Genomic DNA, 15,093 nt, shown 5'->3' on the forward strand with positions numbered 1-15,093 from the left:
CACTCCCCTTAGCTGCACCCTGTTAACCCCCCTAGTTGCTGGATGCTTAAAGCGCACCTGCCAGCAGGATTGTGCTTAGTAAATTACATAGACTGACAGGTGGACACCGTTACACTGAGTAAAATGATACCTTTCATGATGAAATCCGTCCATCGGTTCTTTTATAATCTTTATTTTCAGTTCTGCCATAATGATATGCATGTGCTCTGGTGCTCTCATTATGTATTCATGTATTCCTATCTCTGGCCTCTGACAGGTCACTGTGCTTTCAGTGACCTGCCTACTATTTTAAATACTGACTGTGTAATTTCCCTGCCCATGTGAAATTTACATATCCCAAAATGGCCGCCCGATGCCCGCGCAGTAGCATCTTTCGGTTGCCGAGAGATGCTACTGCGCACATGCGGCGCCATATTTCTGCACCCACGCTCTTTTTCCAAAAGCAAAATGGTGCTTGTGCGTGCGCAGTAGTATCTCTTGGCAACCGAAAGTTGCTACAGCGCATGCGTGGGTGTTGGGCGGACATTTTGGGATATGTAGATTTCACATGGGCAGAGAAATTACACAGCCAGTATTTAAAATAGTAGGCAGGTCATTGAAAGCACAGAGACTTGTCAGAGGCCAGAGATAGGAATACATGAATACAGAAGCAGAGCACCAGAGCACATGCATATCATTATGGCAGAACTGAAACTAAAGATTATAAAAGAACCACTGGACAGATTTCATAATCAAAGGTATCATTGGCACCCACCTGACAGTGTATGTAGTTTACTAAGCACAATTCTGCTGACAGGTACGCTTATCAACACCTTATGTAATATCTACCTGTCACACTCTTCCCTCCTTTTTGAATGTCGTCCTCGACGTTTGCCTTCTACCTGGTTACCTTAACCAGCCTCTTGGAGTTGTGGTAGTTCTCCCCTAACTATCCTCAGATAGTGTTCCCCCAATACTGCCTCTTTACTTAAAGGTGAGTTGGTAGTTAGGCACTATGTACCCCTTTAAGCAATTTACACATACAGCACACTTACCCTATCTACATCTCTTGTCAATCGGTCTCCTGCAAGAAATACACAGATTTAACCACAATTTTAACCAACAACTATTCTTCAGCTGGAGCTTTTTGCTCGTCTTCAACCGGCTCTCCCTAACTACCACTAAACATTTTTCATATTCAAGTGCAAAAATGTTAAATATAGCATAGTCTTTGTAAAATATTTGGCATGAAATAGAACACATATATTCAACACAACCCATTTTCTTGAGAGAGTGTGCCACTTTAAGAACACAGTCCTTTGTTTCTTAAGGCACGGGGCCCTCGGTCCTTCTAGGTAAGGACCCTGGAACAGGCAAGGGAGACAGTCCTTTAAAACGGGGGCAGAAACAATGTCCGTTTCTTGTAAACATCTAAGGCACAGTCCATAAAGTGAAATTTGGAAAACAGTTCCTGGACAGGATACGGCACAGTCCATAATTTGAGAGTGAAGACTCCCCAACTCGCTTGAGGTGCCCGCATATCCAGCAGAAAAGGACACAACAGGTGCAAATAAAAAAAATAAGGCAAAACCAAAAATAAATATCAACTTGTCCAGCTACTACCGTAGTTTTTAATATACCATAGGCCTATCCGGCCTTAACAGGGAAGCAGTAGCGGTCCTTCTACTGTGGTCACAGTCTCTGGTGGCTTTACCAGCCTTCAAGGAAAGAACACATCACATTACCTAGGCAGAGATGAGGAACTATCACTGGAACACGGCGTGCAACCAACACAACTCGGTGATTTTTTTTCTTTTTGAGAGAGAGCAACACTGTCCTAGTCCTTTTTATTCTTTGGTTGGCACCAGTCCACAGTAAATGGACACTGCGCGGCATTGATAGTGGGGAGTTGAACTGATGCTGGGAGGGGTTCCTCTCTTGCCATCCCAGCAGAAGTGGCCCCCTCCTTGGTTGTGGCCTGTGGGACAGGTTTGCTCTCCCAGTTGGGACGAATCCTGAAGCGGGGCCCAGTAGAGATGGGGAAGAATCCTCTCATTTGACACAAAGCTCATGGTTCTTCTGCATCTGCCCAATCCTCGGGGTGGTACTACTCCATTTCAACTATGCGGGAGACTGAAATGGCGTACCAGCCCCGAGGTCCCCACATCTTTAAGAATCTGACCTTGTCTCCTGGCCAGAGACTCCGGGTCCGTCCTAGGGCATAATCCCTCTCCACCGACCTCCTGTTGACAAATATGTCCAGGAGAAGCCAAATCCCTTTAGCTGATAAAAATTTATGACCGTACCTCTGATCATCCGATCCTCCAGGCAGTCCCTTCCCGGGTACTTTCTCCACTCCTGGGCACACTCCTCCATCCGTCTCTTCTCCTGGATGATCTTTTCTTTCCATGCAGCCAGGCGTTGTTGGAAGTTGTATTCTTCCTGTTCTTCTTTGGAGATGATGGGCACAGGAACAGACCTTTCAACCTGGCCAGGCTGAGCAACAACATCGGCAGGTGGTGGGATAGGTGCCCCCGGTGGAGTAGGTGGTAGGGTAGGTACTGGTTTCCTGGTGTTGATAGGCAAGGGGAACGCATATGACTCCTGTTTCCTCCAGGCCCCCATCCTTTCACCTCCTCTGGCTATCCAGGCTATATCATGTATTTCCCGGATCCATCCCCTCACTCCCCCATACTTGGGATTCACACAGTAGGCCCTAGGGGGTAAGAATGGACCCCGTGGAGGTGGCAGTTTGGTCATCCACTGCTCTCCAGGTAATGATAACAGAGAGTAATCCAACTCCTCTTCCTCTGCTGGTGGCTTTACGACCGGTCCCTGCTTGGTGGTGACCATCATATGGGTATGGAATGAGGCCGGGGGTTCCCTCACCCTTGCGCTGGGTGAGTGGCGGTCCAAGCGGATCATCACTACTGGTATCAGTTGGAGAGCGGGGGCTAGTGACTCACCGGCAGGAACACAGAGCGCCGCCATCTTCCTTCCGGTCCCGCTGTGCACGCTGGTCCCGACCAGAAGTCCCGTCCCTCTCTCGAGAGCGGAGGTCGGGGCGGACGTCACGGCCCCAGTGGTGGCTTCCAGTGCGGTGGGCCGGGTCACGGTCAGGGTACCTGTGGGCAGCAGGTCCTCCGGTGAGTCCGGTACTGGTCGGAATCGTTCTGGAACGAGCAGCGGTCCTTCAGGTGGGTCCGGTGCTGGGCAGGATTACGCGGTGGCCTGCGGCGGGATGACAGCCGGGGCTCTGGACATCGGCTCACGGTCCACAGTTGGTGGTGGGATGGGCACAGGGTCCGACGGCAGACCTCGGGGTCCCAACTCCTGCCTTCGGGCTGCCTCCGGATTCTGATGAGGCGGTGCGGCCGTGCCCTGGCCTGGCTGGGTATTGCCCGGTACCTCGCGGTTGTGGGTGAGGTGATGAAGGGCTGCGTCCTCCCCTGCTTCTCTTCTTGCTGCAGACTGCTGGGACATAGCACACCTTCCTAGCTCCGACATACTGGCAGGCACTATGACTCGCACTCTCCTCTCCTTTTCACTCCTGACCAGAATGGAGTTCTTCTGGCCAGAAGAGCTCCAGCTCACTCTTACTCCTCCTCCTCTGGGACAGTACCTCACTGGCCATTGGTCCAACATGCTGGTGGTTGGGGTGTCTTTTCTCTGAGGCCAGCCTTCCCCAGCTTGTTCCACTGCAGGAGGTTTGGCCCTGTTTGGCGCTCTTTTATCATATACTCCTACAAGATGGGATGTCCTTCTTCTTCCCCACTGTGCTTTTAACAAAAACAGACACCATTTTAACTGTACAACATGTGTCAAGTCTTGCATTTTGCAGGTGCCTGTTTCTCTGTATTTTATCTCCTTATTTCTTCCCAGTCATCACTGGCTGTCTTCCCTTTTCACTGGCATACCAGGGTTGAATTGAGGTGCTTTGCTGCTATGTTTTTCCAGACACTTTGCCTCTTCTCCCTCCTATACGCTAATTCCCGCTCAGGAATCCCCGTACGGGCCACCAATGTTACGTGCACACCACTAGGTTTAGATAGCGGAGAGACAGGTTCATGAATTCTTTCGAATCCTGGGCGAACCGTTACTCAGGGTGACCATATACTGCAGTTTCTCTCAGTCATACAGGGGCATTGACCCTCAGGCACAGACATATAGCTGGATTCACTTGCTGACCAGACACATTTGACACGAGTCCTCATGAACAGTCGCATTTAATGAAGCCGCACGGCCAGTGCAATTTAAGTCCCTTGAGCAACAGGCTCCAGTAACAAATAGTTTCTTCTTAAAAGCACATTAATAAACAGTCTTTCTTACTAGTACAGTGCAGCACAGATCAAGTCTCTTTAGTAGCACACTTCTATACTCCCACAACAGCAATGCTCCCACCAGCAGTCCACGGTCCACAGTGTCACAGGCTTTACCTTCTAGTGTTGTGAGGTACGATGGGGCGATTAGAATGGAAGGATGAGTCCAGTCCTCAGATGTGGTGTTCAATCCTTGCTTTTGCTAAGCAACAGTTAACTCCTTTCTCCACTACTTTCTACTATAGATACCACTAGCAACTAAATGGCAGTCACAGTGGGAGAGTCCCAGTATCCTCATCAGCCTGATGAAGAGGTCTGCATCCTTAAGGATATGTGCCCACGATGCCCAGCTCGCAGTACACTACACCGAAGGACCTGCCGTCACATGACTATGATGTCAGCGCAGGTCCTTCAGTCCACTGCGATCTGCCGGCAGCAGAAGACGATCGCAGCGGGGGCCATCAGAAGGTAAGTATAATATATATTTTATTCTTTCTTTTACAGGTTCTATGGTACCTGGGTCTGGAGGAGAGTCTCCTGTCCTCCAGACCCTGGTACCATCCGCACACTGAAACGTTTGGACTCCGCATCTACAGATGTAGTGATGCGGATTCCATGCGTTCCAATGAAAGTCAGTGGCGGCAAAAACGCTGTGCTTCCGCAAAATATTTGGTAGTGCTGCGTTTTTTCCCACAATGATAACCCGCAGCGGAAATTTCCGCAGCATGTGCAAAGCACATGCGGATTACCATTGGGGAACATGGCAGGCTTTCTACCATGCATTTTTGCAGCGTTTTTGCCGCTGCGGAAACGCTTAAAAAACGCATCGTGGGCACACAGCCTTAAGCTGGCTCACCAGCTCAGAACTGACACTACCCAGTCTCACTGGGGCAGGCCTGACCACTCACCTTAGCTGCACCCTGTTAACCCCCCTAGTTGCTGGATGCTTAACAACATCTTATGTAACATCTACCCATCACAAGTTTACCAGTAATTCAATTTGCGTTGAATACATTTGCCGCAAATCACATTTTCTGGCCGAATTCAAGTGAATTTGTCTCATTGAATTTTAGCAGTTTAACGCATCTCTAGTAGAGAGATAAATAGACACTCAGACATGAAGTACAGACAGATAGATGATAATAGATAGATGGATAGATGGATATTTTCTTTGTTTTTGCAACTACCTTTTAATAGTTTCCTACAACTCTACTGTAGTTCTAATACAGTATAATATCCTCAAAGCCCCCAATACTCAGTATAATGCTCTCTACACCAGGATGTCCGCATAGCTCCCATATCTATATATATAATCGTCTTATCCCGTCTGTCTGTCTGTCTGTCTGTCCAGGAAATCCCGCGTCGCTCATTGGTCCGGCAGCGGCCAATCAGCGCCGGGGGATTTCTAAAAAAAGATGGCGGCCATTAGCGGCTCATTTGCGGGACGGAACTGAGCGGCGATGCAGCCGGGAGATGAGCACCGCGAGGCGCTCATCTCCCGGCCGGCAACAGCAGAAGGAACCCGACCGCCGGACCCATCTGCGGGACGGAGGCCGCTATCACCGGAAGGACCGCCGGCGCCGCTGACCTCCATGCGGAAGGGAGGACCGGGGAGCGGCGCTGCGGGTCGGGATACTTCTGTTGCGAGCGCCCGCGATGTCCCGGGTTCTCGCAGCGTAAGTAGCCGCACAGGCAGCGCCGCTCCCCGGTCCTCACCAAGACGATTCGATGATTGGTCGCGGTCTTCGGACCCGACCAATCACTGATCTTAGCGCAAAACTTAAACACCGCTGTGCTGATTGGTCGCCGACGCTGGCCGCGACCAATCACCGATTTGGGCGCCAAATTTAAATATCGGCCGCGACCAATCACCACAGCGGTGTTTAAATGTGGAGCCAAGATCGGTGATTGGTCGCGGCCGATATTTAAATTTTGGCGCCCAAATCGGTGATTGGTCGCGGTCAGCGTCCGCGACGAATCAGCACAATAGTGTTTAACTTTGGCGCCAAGATCAGTCATTGGTCGCGGGCCAAGACAGCGACCAATCACCGATTTGTGCGGCAATTTTAAATAGCGTCCGCGACCAATTGGATGTCAGCAACCACCGGCCGCGACCAATCTGCGCTTTTTGTGCCAAATTTAAACACCGCTCTGCTGATTGGTCGCAGCCGGCGACCAATCAGCGATTTTGGCGCCAAATTTAAACCCCGCTCTGCATCGCTCTGCTGATTGGTCGCGGTCGCCGGCCGCTAACAATCAGCACTATTGTCGCCAAATTTAAACACCTCTTTGCTGATTGGTCGCGGTCGCAACTAATCAGCGATTTTGGTGCCAAATTTAAACACCGCACTGCTGATTGGTCGCGGCCGCCATCCGCGACCAATCAGCGAGATTGGCGCCAAATTTAAACAACGCTCTGCTGATTGGTCGCAGTCGCTGGCCTCGACCAATCAGCGATTTTGGCGCCAAATTTAAACAACACTCTGCTGTTTGGTCGCGGCCGGCGACCAATCAGCGATTTTGGCGCCAAATTTAAACCCCGCTCTGCATCGCTCTGCTGATTGGTCAAATTTAAACAACATTCTGCTGTTTGATCGCGGCCGGCGACCAATCAGCAGTATTGGCGCCAAATTTAAACACCGCTCTGCTGATTGGTCGCGACTAATCAGCGATTTTGGTGCCAAATTTAAACACGCTCTCCAGTCCTCACTAACATGGTTCGCTGATTGGTCGCGGCCGCCGCCCGCAACCAATCATCGATATTGCCGCCAAATTTAAACACCGCTTTGCTGATTGGTCGCGGTTGCCGAACGCGACCAATCAGCGATTTTGGCCCCAAATTTAAACACAGCTCTGCTGATTGCGCCCGGTCGGCCGCATACCTATTCTAGAATACCCGATGCATTAGAATCGGGCCACCATCTAGTATACACTATAATGGCCCACATCTCCTGTGTACACAGTATAATACTCCTCACACTGTATGATAGCCAACTATACTAGTACTAACATTGTGTACTGCCCACAAAGCCCCCAATTCTAGCCGCAGAAGGCTTATTACGATCTGACTTTACAGGACGCAAAGGAATACGCCAAATTAAAAACCAAAATATTGGCACGCTCAGGAGTGACTATGTCTGTCAGAGCACAAAGGGTCCACCACTGGGCGTATGCTGGCGACAGATCTCCACGCTCATAGATGTTCGACTTGTTACATCTTGTACAAAAATGGCTGCAGCCAGTGTCTTCCTCTCCTGCCCAGATGGTTGAGCGTGTGGTGATGGACAGGTTCATCCATTCCCTAACCAGGCCGATGCAGACCTGGTTTGCCCAAGGTGACCCCCGGACGCAGACAATCTCGTAGGTCTGGTAGAAAGATACCAAGTGGTCGAAAAATCCCTGGGGAAACCCGACATAGCCACCTACCCTTACTGGAGTGCCCAAAAGGGGATAGGTTCACCATGGAAGGGATTCAGAGCTACAACTGATGGCATTCCATTTCCACTGAAGAGACTGCAAGGTCTGTTATGAAGGATGTGATTTGTTGGCGATGTCGCAGTCCGGGACACGTAGCCGCCCAGTGTCATACATCTGCTGAGCCTAGGCAGATGATGTTCATACTATGCTTACCCAACATGCAGTGTGGACTGTCGACACGGCGAGGGGCCGCAGGGGTGTGCCATGTCCGTTAATGGAGTGATGGGCTGTTGGACTCCAGGAGTCTGGTGACCTTGATCAGGGATAGTGTTCTGGTTCTCATTTCCACTGTCGAAAGTAAGTTCCTGGCCAAGTGGCAGGGCCCATATGAGGTGGTGGAGAAACTCAGTTAAGTGAACTCCGAGTCCACCAGCATGGCTGAAGAAAGCCGCACCAAGTATACCATGTGAACTTGCTCAAGCTGTGGCGGAACCGGGAGCCTGTGGAAACTCCTTGCCTGGGAGCCGCTCCCGAAGGCAAGGTGGAAGAGGTCACTATTTCAGAGACTCTATTGCCAGCCCAGAAGCAAGAGTGTCGAGAACTACTATAGTGGAATCGGGAGCTGTTCTCAGAGTTGACGGAGCATACTCAGGTGGTAGAGCATGACGAGTTAACAGAACCACATGTAAGAGTGAATCTGAAGCCGTATCAGGTTCCGGAAGCACGCCGGGAAATGATCTCGGCCGAGGTTAGACCTCGATGTGATAGAGGAGTCAAAGAGTGGGTGGTCGAGCCCAATCGTCCTCGTACCAAAACCCAACGGAGAGTGGAGGTTTTGTAATGACTAGCGCCGGCTGAATGAGGTGTCCAAGTGTGATGCGTACCCGATGCCCCGCGTTGACGAACTCATCGAAAGGCTTGGACCGGCGAGATACATCACCACTCTCGACCTGACGAAGGGCTATCGGCAGATCCCCATGTCCCAGGTGGCCAAGGAGAAGACGGTTTTCTCTACACCCAGATGGGTGCTTTCAATACACTTGGATGCCATTTGGGTTACAGGGGGCCTCAGCCACCTTCCAGAGGGCTATGGATCGGATCATAGCCCCACATAAGAAGTATGCCGCAGCCTACCTTGACGACATTGTAGTTTTTAGCCCAGACTTTAGAACTAAACTACAGCCCATTCTGGATGCTCTAAGGAAGGCGGGATTTGCAATAAATCTGAAAAAATGCACCTTTGGAAAAGAGGAGGCCAAGTACTTGGGCTATGTCGTCGGGAGAGGCGAAATAAAGCCGCAAGTTAATAAAGTGGAGGCAATCCAGACCTGCCCGCAGCTGCTCTCCAAGAAGCAAGTGAGAGCATTCCTGGGAATGGTGGGATATTACCGGCAGTTTAACCCAAATTTTGCCATGATGGCTGCACCACTGACGGATCTCCTAAAAGACACCAGGTCAACCATGGGGAAGTGGACGGAGAAAACAGAGACCACGTTCCAACTATTGAAGTCAGCACTGTGTAAACAACCGGTCCTGGTCGCACCAGACTTTAACCCCTTTACGACATAGGGCGTATTAGTACGTATCTGTGCCCTGGGCCTTATGGACCAGATACGTATTAATACGCCCTATCTTTAATGCGGCACCGCGACCGAAGTCGCGGTGATAGCATTAAAATTCCGGTGCCATCTTACCTTAGGGTAGATGGTGCCAGCATCTTGGGGGTGTCGCCGCCCCTTCACACCCACGATCGCTGTGATTGGCTGTTCAATTCTGAACAGCCAATCACAGCATTTCTCACTGTTTCCGGCAATCAGATTGCCGGAAACAGTGATGTGCAGCCTAGGATCGGTGCTCCTAAGAGCACTGATCCTAGGCTGTTGCCTAGTAACCCTGCCTGTCACCTCCCCATGACCCCCTGTGATGTCAAATAAGCCCCAGCCAGGTCTGATTGGAGCGATCGATGATGACATCGATCGCTCCAATCAGAGTACCTGAACACAGGTGACAGGGCGGTCACAGGGCGATGACCGGCTTGTGACCTGCCTGTCACCTCTTTGTGACCCCTTGTGATGCTGCCCAGGCCCCTGCCATCTCTGATTGGTGCGATCGATGTCATCATCGATCGCACCAATCAGAGTACCTGACCGGGAGGTGACCGGGTGGTGACCAGCCGGTGACCTGCCTGTCACCACCCTGTCACCCCCCTGTGACCGCCCTGCAGATCCTCACACTTGGTGAGGATTTCTACAGAGCGGTCACGTCTGATCTGCGCTGTGCTGGGCCTTGTAGTGCCACAGAATCTTCTGTTACACTACAAGACCTTTCTCCTACCTGCTCCAGTCACTGCTGCTGCTCCGGCATCCTGCTGCGGTCTCCAGGGTCCTGGATCTCCTGCTCCGGCATCCTGCTGCTGTCTCCAGGTTGCTGGGTCTCCAGCTTCAGCGTCCTGCTGCTGTCTCCAGGGTCCTGGGTCTCCAGCTCCTCATCCAGCTGCTGCGGATCCTGCTCCAGTGCCTCTTCCAGAACCTGCAGCTGATCCTACTGAAAGAAGAACAGAGAAGACTTTGGTAAGTCCATCTCTGTTCTCCCCTCATTCACCCCTCTCCCCCCCTCCCCCCCCCCGTCCTTTTACCCCCAATCCTCCTCCCCCCCAGTTTTTTTTTTTACGTGCGTCCTGCAGCGGCCGAGCGCTGAGCAGTGTCTATGTCACTGATCAACGTCCGTGCTCGCTGCTTTTCAGGACTTTTTCTTGCCCCTGTCAATTCTCTCCCCCCCACCTTTGCACCACATCCGCGCACACACCCATCAGCTGCCGAGAGTTGATAGGTGACATAGTTCACCGATCCGCACTCGTGCTCGCTGTTTGCACCACCTACGGTAGTTCCTTTTTTTCTCTTTTTTTTTTCAGAAAAAAAAAATTCACACCAAACACACTGACACACACACACTCTAAATAAAGTACTGACACACACGCACCACATACACGAGAAAAAAAAAATGTCCGGCTGATCCCAAACTTGCTATTCAGCGGAGGAGGCATACGCTATTGTTGCCTCCGACACTGAGACTGACAGCGAGGGCGAGGATCCCACATTTCTTTACTTTTCCGACGCCTCATCGTCCTCCTCTTCCTCCTCTTCTTCCTCCTCTTCCTCCTCAGGTGCTGCTGGACCGCCCCGCAGTCGTCGCAGGAGAGAAGATGTTCCAGCGCCCCCCACTACTGACCCCATATGGACCTCGCCCCCCGAAAATGTTGAGCCACTGATTCCTGATTTCGTGGCGGAATCAGGAATCAAGTTTGACACCACCGGCCTCACAGAAATAGACTTTTTCAAAGTCTTTTTCTCTGAGGATTTTATAAACCTCATGGTGGGCCAAACTAATTTGTATGCTCATCAATTTTTGGAACAAAACCCCTCTTCATCATTTTCTAACTGGTCTCCTGTAGACGCAGAAGAAATGATGAAGTTTTGGGGCCTGGTCCTTCATATGGGGATCCTGAAAAAAACAGAGGTTCGGCAATACTGGAGTGTTGACGTTTTGTATAACACTCCAGTGTTCCGAATGGTCATGACCCAGACACGTTTTGAGGCCATCCGCAAGTTCTTGCATTACCAAGATAATGCAATGTGTCCTGCATGCGATGACCCAAACTTTGATCGTCTTTTCAAAGTTCGGCCGGTCATCGAGCACTTCAACAAGTTTGGTGAAGTGCACGTGCCCCAAAGGGACATCTGCGTGGATGAGTCCTTAATTTCTTTTAAGGGGCGGCTTGGATTCCGGTAGTACCTGCCCAGTAAAAGGTCCAGGTACGGGATCAAGCTTTATAAACTTTGGGGGAGTACCTCAGGGTACACTCACAAGTTTAGAGTTTATGAAGGGAAGGACTCCTGGATTGAACCCCCTGAATGCCCCCCTGTTCTGGGAGTGAGTGGGAAAATTGTGTGGGACTTGGTGCACCCACTGCTGGATAAAGGTTATCACCTGTACGTGGATAACTTTTATACAAGTAACCCGCTCTTCAAGTCCCTCTCTGCGCGACATACCGCAGCTTGCGGTACTGTCCGCAAAAATCAGAAAGGCCTCCCAAAGGCGCTAAGTGGGCAGCTGCTCAGAAGGGGTGAGAGCAGAGCCCAATGTAGCGACCACCTGTTGGTGGTCAAGTACAAGGACAAGAGGGATGTCCTTCTCTTGACCACCATACATGGTGATGGCAGCACCCTCAGCACTGTAAGAGGCTCCACTACACAGGTCGCCAAACCAGACTGTGTAGTGGGGTACAACAAGTACATGGGGGGAGTTGATCTCTCCGATCAAGTCCTCCAGCCGTACAGTGCTTTGAGAAAGGCCAAGGTATGGTATAAGAAGCCGGCCGTGCACATTGTTCAGATGGCAATGCACAAAGCTTTCCTTCTGTCAAAATGTGCAGGCCAGACTTCTACGTCGTACCTTCACTTCCAGGAGACAGTTATCAAGGCCCTGATATTTGGCAGTGGTGGTGGAGCGGGCCCCTCTACTTCTGGAACTGAAGGACCTAGAATTGTACCTGGCCAGCATTTCCTGGGGCAGATCCCTCACAGCGGAAAAAAAGGTAAGTCACAAAAGAAGTGCCGAGTGTGTTACCGAAGGGGAATACGCAAGGACACCATTTACCAATGTGACACCTGCCCCGACAAACCTGGCCTCTGCATGAAAGACTGCTTCAAAAGGTACCATACTTCCATGGACTATTGAATTAATTTCTGATGTATGACAACCTGACAAACACTACACAGCTGACGTAATGTTCGTCAGGTTGTCATACTTCAGTTGTGTAGTGTTTGTCAGGTTGTCCTACACAACTGGCGTATAACACTACAATATAAAATTGACAAATCAGGTATCTTCTAAAAAGGGGGCACTTGTTGGGCATTTCCACTGTTTAGGCACATCAGGGGCTCTGAGAACGTGACATGACGCCCGCAGACCATTCCATCAAAGTCTGCATTCCAAAGCGTCACTCCTTCCCTTCCGAGCCCTGACATGCGCCCAAACAGTAGTTTTCTCCAATACATGGGGTATCAGCGTACTCAGAAGAAATTGCACAACAACTTTTGGGATCCAATCTCTCCTAGTACCCTTGTGAAAATAAAAATATTGCGGCTAAAAGAGCATTTTTGTGGAAAAAAAAAATATTTTTTTTCACGGCTCTACGTCATAAACCTTTGCCAAACACTTGGGGGTTCAAAGTGCTCACCACACATCTAGATAAGTTCCCTGAGGGGTCTAGTTTCCAAAATGGGGTCACTTGTGGGGGAGATCCAATGTTTAGGCACACAGGGGCTCTCCAAACGCGACATGGTGTCCGCTAACAAGTTGAAACCATGTCGCGTTTGGAGAGCCCCTGTGTGCCTAAACATTGGAGTTCCCCCACAAGTGACCCCATTTTGGAAACTAGACCCCCAAGGCACCTATCTAGATGCATATTGAGCACTTGGAACCCCCAGGTGCTTCACAAATTAATCCGTAAAAATAAAAAAGTGGTTTTTTTTCCACTTTTTCATTTTTACGAATCAATTTGTGAAGCACCTGGGTGTTCCAAGTGCTCACTATGCATCTAGATAGGTGCCTTGTGGGGTCTAGTTTCCAAAATGGGTTCACTTATGGGGGAGCCCCAATGTTTAGGCACACAGGGGCTCTCCAAACGCGACATGGCGTCCACTAATTATTCAAGCAAATATTCCAATCAAAAAGTCAAATGGCGCTCCTTCCCTTCCAAGCCCTGCCGTGCGCCCAAACAGTGTTTTTTCCCCACATATGGGGTATCTGCGTGCCCAGGGGAAATTGCACAACAAATTTTGGGGTCCATTTTTTCTTGTTACCCCTGCAAAAATAAAAAAAATTGGGTCTAAACTAACATTTTTGTGAAAAAAGTTAAATGTTCATTTTTTTCTTCCACATTCCAAAAATTCCTGTGAAGCACTTGAAGGGTTAATAAAGTTCTTCAATGTGGTATTGAGAACCTTGAGGGGTGCAGTTTTTAGAATGGTGTCACTATTGGGTATTTTCTGTCATAAAGACCTCTCAAAGTGACTTCAAATGTGATGTGGTCTCTAAAAAAATGGTTTTGTAAATTTTGTTGGAAAAATGAGAAATCGCTGGTCAACTTTTAACCCTTATAGCTCCCTAACAAAAAAAAAATTTGGTTCCAAAATTGTGCTGATGTAAAGTAGACATGTGGGAAATGTTACTTATTAACTATTTTGTGTGACACATCTCTCTGATTTAAGGGCATAAAAATTAAAATTTTGAAAATTGCAAAATTTTCAAAATTTTCGCCAAATTTCCATTTTTTTCACAAATAAACGCAAGTGATATCGAAGAAATTTTACCACAATCATGAAGTACAATATGTCACGAAAAAAGAATCTCAGAATCAGGGGGATCCATTTAAGTTTTCCAGAGTAATTACCTCATAAAGTGACAGTGGTCAGAATTGTAAAAATTGGCCTGGTCATTAACGTGCAAATCACCCTCGGGGGTAAAGGGGTTAAGAAAGAGTTTGTGGTCCAGACAGACGCTTCAGAGCTTGGTCTAGGAGCTGTACTCTCTCAAGAGATAAATGGATAAATGGGGAAGAACATCCCATTCTCTATCTGAGCCGGAAGCTGTCCTCCTGCGAGAAAAACTACGCAATAGTAGAAAAGGAGTGTTTAGCCATAAAGTGGGCCGTAGATACATTAAGATACTACCTACTAGGCCGGAAGTTTAAGTTGGTGTCAGACCATGCCCCGTTGAGATGGTTGAGGGAAAAGAGGGGTAACAATGCCAGGGTAACTAGATGGTTCCTAGCTCTTCAGGACTTCAACTTTCACGTAGAGCATAGGCCTGGGAAGTTACATGGGAACGCTGATGCCCTTTCCCGTTTTAGGTCAATTAGGATTACCATAATTTTTAATATTTGCCAAATGCCAGAATAAGGAGAGAGAGAATGTATTAAGGCATTTAAAAAAACGGGAAAGGTTTATTCTGATTTCATGTCAGATACTGAGAGAAACATGCATATGTGTCTTTTTATATACTGTATGTAAACTTCTGGTTTCAACTGTACATCTTGGGCCTCTTCCTTGTATAATGTGCTCTATTCTGCGCCCTTTCCTGGTATAATGTTCCCCATCCTGAGCACCGTCCTGGTATAATGCACTACATTATGAGCAACTCCTGGTATAATGCACTCCATCCTGGGCATCTTCCTGGAATAATGTACCCAATTCTCAGCACATTCCTGGTATAATGTACCCCATCATGAGCACATTCCTGGTATAATGTCCCCCATCCTGAACCCTTTCCTGGTATAATGTTCCCCATCCTGGGACCCTTCCTGGTATAATGCACT

The sequence above is a fragment of the Phyllobates terribilis genome, unplaced genomic scaffold, assembly GCF_046119375.1.
Source record: "Phyllobates terribilis strain yellow unplaced genomic scaffold, ASM4611937v1 Scaffold_330__1_contigs__length_2102749, whole genome shotgun sequence".
NCBI classification, from domain to species: domain Eukaryota; kingdom Metazoa; phylum Chordata; class Amphibia; order Anura; family Dendrobatidae; genus Phyllobates; species Phyllobates terribilis.